Consider the following 4,423-nt stretch of genomic DNA (forward strand, 5'->3'; position numbering starts at 1 on the left):
GTTGGTTTCCAGGAGTGTGGCAGCCCTTATTACACAGCCCCTGAGGTCATCCTGAAGAACGCCTATGGAAGACCTGTTGACTGGTGGGCAATGGGCATCATATTAAATGAATTTTTCATGGGAATTGCACCATTTGATGGGGCTTCCCTATCTGAGTTTTATGAAAATGTTGTCACTGGTAAGTAAAATAATCTGATCATTGCTTTTACTGGTTATCTTGGTTTAGTTACTTCCTTTGCTTTATCTTACAGTCCTGTAAATAGGTTTTATGTTCTTTAATTTTCTATATAACAGGAAATATCATTTGGGATCATCATTACAGTCCTCCACCCGATGCTAAGGACCTCATCACTCAGCTGCTGAAAACAAATCCTGTGGATAGACTTGGGACAGGTAACAGATACAATAATATCAATATTCCCTTGTTACACCGAGGACACATCACTAATGTCCATGAGGAACATTAATTCTCTATCAGCTTCTCCATTTATAGTTCTCTTTGCTAAAATTTTCATTCTATTTCCTACATGTCTGCTCAGTTGTGTAATTAGTTCAAATTAAGATACGTTGTTCAGATATGAAGCTGTCTCTGACAATGTCCGCATCACTTTTGTTTTCCTTTATCCAGGAGGAGCTTTTGAGATCAAGGGTCATCCATTTCTTAATGACTTAGACTTTGACACCCTTCTAAGTCAAAATCCGGTGTACGTTCCTCACCTTGCATCAGATGTGGACACCAGCCTATTTATCAGTAAGTAGGAGACGTCATCTAAACTAAGTATCTGTTTGCCTCGTCTTCCTTATTTTGTGACAATTGGTTCCCATTAATAAATGGTGACTGTGTTATACTGACAACCTCTAATAACACTTCATTACCTATGTCTTGCAGACCATTCTAATATGGAAAAACATCTGGTCTCAGAGGGTGAGAAGGGCATAAGTGAGGACAATGAGAGCCTTGTTTTCAAAAATTTTACATCATCTTCTGAAAGGCTTTCTAAAGTAAGTATGTGTTAATACATCCAAAATATATATAAAAGACCTATGAAGGTAGACATACAATTATTTAATATCTTCTTGCTTCCGCATGTAGCTCTGTACCACCGTTACCAGGATGAAGATTAATGAGAATCCCAAGTCTTCTCCAGATCATACCCAAGAATCCAGCACAAATATTTCAGAAATGTGAGTAGATTATGGGGTCATTATTGGGAGGTCTAGGCTGATTTATGTGCACAACACCAAATATAGGACATAATTACCATAGTATCAAATGTAGAATCCACCATCCCAAGGTTAGAGGTCATTGTGCATTTGGCTTCAGAAACCGCTCGTGATAACAGCCCATATCTGCGTACCTGTGACCGGTCATGCATTTTTCATGCTGCCTACACTGTAGGAGAGATGTATTATTACATGCCAGACATTCTTAATTCCGCTCCAATCTATAGAAGGTAGCGTTGAGCAGAAGACCTTCCCCACTATGGCAGTCATATGTCTTATTAGGCCCATTAGTCCATGTTCTTCTTGTGAGACAACCCCTTTTATACTGTGTTTTCTTGCAACTTACATGTTTTTATTCTTCGAAACAGGCAGAAAGAATCTGATGACGACGCTATTATCATCTTGTCATCCTCGTCCCCACTATCAGGTATGTCCATGTCTACAGCACCAACAATGGGAATGTTGACTTCAAGGCTCAAATATATCCACATGGATTTTCTGTAATAGGTCTCCTATGTTATCCATGTTTCATGGATCCCAATTATGTTGCCCATGGGCCCATACTGTACCTCTAGTTCCCTAATTTTGTAGTTTCTTTCATGGATTCTGTGAGATACGTTGTAGCGTCCAGTAACCTCCATCATCATAAGGTGACAATCTCTTATAGTAGAATATCATCAGTGATGCACCACATGGCGGCAAACAGGGCCCTTACTGCTCTAGATCAGTGACACATCTAATGCCCCTCAGATGGGATTATGTACATTATATAGGACTTATTCTGCCCTATTATGATATAACTAGATGGTAGCCCGATTCTAACGCATCGAGTATTCTAGAATATGTATGTAGTTTATTTATGAAGATTTTAGAATAATACATTGAATACACAGTCTTCGGCCGGCCGCGACCAATTAGCGAAGCGTGGTTCAAATCCCGCGCCAATTCGTGGCCAGACTCAGCCTGTCTCTGATTGTTCGCGGCCGGCCACGTAGTATGTAGCACAGCCACGTAGTATATAATAGCCCACATAATAAATAGCACAGCCACGTAGTATATTGCACAGCCACATAGTATATTGCACAGCCACGTAGTATATTGCACAGCCACGTAGTATATAGCACAGCAACAGAGTATATAGCACAGCCCACGGAGTATATAGCACAGCCCACGGAGTATATAGCACATCCACGTAGTATATAACACAGCCCACGGAGTGTATAACAGCCCACATAGCATATAACACAGCCACGTAGTTTATAATAGCCCATGTAGCATATAACATAGCTCACGTAGTGTATAACACAGCCCACGTAGTGTATAACACAGCCCACGTAGTGTATAACACAGCCCACGTAGTGTATAACACAGGCCACATAGTGTATAACACAGCCACGTAGTGTATTGCACAGCCACGTAGTGTATTGCACAGCCACATAGTACATTGCACAGCCAACGTAGTATATTACACAGCCCACGCAGTATATTGCACAGCCCATGCAGTATATTGCACAGCCCACGCAGTATATTGCACAGCCCACACAGTATATTGCACAGCCCAGATAGTATATTGCACAGCCCACGTAGTATATTGCACAGCCCATGCAGTGTATTGCACAGCCCACGCAGTATATAGCACAGCCCACATAGTATATTGCACAGCCCACGTAGTATATTGCACAGCCCACGTACTATATTGCACAGCCCACGTAGTATATAGCAATGTGGGCATCATATCCCTGTTAAAAAAAAGAATTAAAGTAAAAAATAGTTATATACTCACCTTCCGTTGGCCCACGGATCCAGGCGAAGCGCTTACCGATGCTCCTCGCACACTCCGGTCTCAAGAGTGCATTGCGGTCTCGCGAGATGATGACGTAGCGGTCTCGCGAGATCGCAATGCATGGAGCGGTCAACGGAGCGTCGCGAGGAGAGGGAAAGGCCTATTCTGGATCCGAGGGGCCGACGGACGGTGAGTATATAACTATTTTTTATTTTTTTTATTATTTTTAACATTAGATCCTTTTACTATTGATGCTGCATAGGCACCATCAATAGTAAAAAGTTGGTCACACAGGGTTAATAGCTGCGTTAACGGAGTGCATTACACCGCGGCATAACGCGGTTCGTTAACGCTGCCATTAACCCTGTGTGAGCGCTGACTGGGGGGGGAGTATGGACTGCGGGCACTGACTGCGGGGAGTAAGGAACGGCCATTTTGCCGCCGGACTGTGCCCATAACTGATTGGTCGTGGCTGTTTTGCCGCAACCAATCAGCGACTTGGGATTTCCGTTACAGACAGACAGAAAGACGGAAGTGACCCTTAGACAATTATACAGTAGATACCAGATTATCAGGACTATAGGAGACAGGACTAGAACAATCCTGCTATATACAGGAGACAAAGCAGATCCCATTAGGATACGTCATTACTGAGGTTTTTATTTTACTTTCTGATTAGAATTTCCAGCTCAGGAGGAAAGAAAATCTCCAATAAATCTGAGTAAAGACGAAGAAACATCAGAAAATGGAAAAAAGGGGAAAAAGAGACGAGGTAAGTGTGAGAATCAGCTCCATGTTGTGTGATGTCAGTGAGAATAATTCATGTGGAGCAGATGTCATCTGTCAGTGATGGGATTATCACATGTATGATGGCTGACAATGATCCCTGACCTCACATGTATGATGGCTGACAATGATCCCTGACCTCACATGTATGATGGCTGACAATGATCCCTGACCTCACATGTATGATGGCTGACAATGATCCCTGACCTCACATGTATGATGGCTGACAATGATCCCTGACCTCACGTGTATGATGGCTGACAATGATCCCTGACCTCACATGTATGATGGCTGACAATGATCCCTGACCTCACATGTATGATGGCTGACAATGATCCCTGACCACACATGTATGATGGCTGACAATGATCCCTGACCTCACATGTATGATGGCTGACAATGATCCCTGACCTCACATGTATGATGGCTGACAATGATCCCTGACCTCACATGTATGATGGCTGACAATGATCCCTGACCTCACATGTATGATGGCTCACAATGATCCCTGACCTCACATGTATGATGGCTGACAATGATCCCTGACCTCACATGTATGATGGCTGACAATGATCCCTGACCTCACATGTATGATGGCTGACAATGATCCCTGACCTCACATGTATGATG

The 4,423-nt window shown here is 42.9% G+C and overlaps 1 long non-coding RNA gene across 1 annotated transcript; it reads left to right on the forward strand.

Moving 5' to 3' along the window:
* The first annotated feature begins 1,157 nt into the window (after positions 1 to 1,157).
* Positions 1,158 to 3,779, forward strand: LOC138653135 (uncharacterized). The gene is made up of 3 exons (XR_011315761.1): positions 1,158 to 1,185; positions 1,593 to 1,651; positions 3,687 to 3,779. It is a non-coding gene; the product is annotated as an uncharacterized lncRNA (long non-coding RNA).
* Positions 3,780 to 4,423: the final 644 nt, after the last annotated feature.

Source organism: Ranitomeya imitator, unplaced genomic scaffold (genome assembly GCF_032444005.1).
Source record: "Ranitomeya imitator isolate aRanImi1 unplaced genomic scaffold, aRanImi1.pri SCAFFOLD_444, whole genome shotgun sequence".
NCBI lineage: Eukaryota > Metazoa > Chordata > Amphibia > Anura > Dendrobatidae > Ranitomeya > Ranitomeya imitator.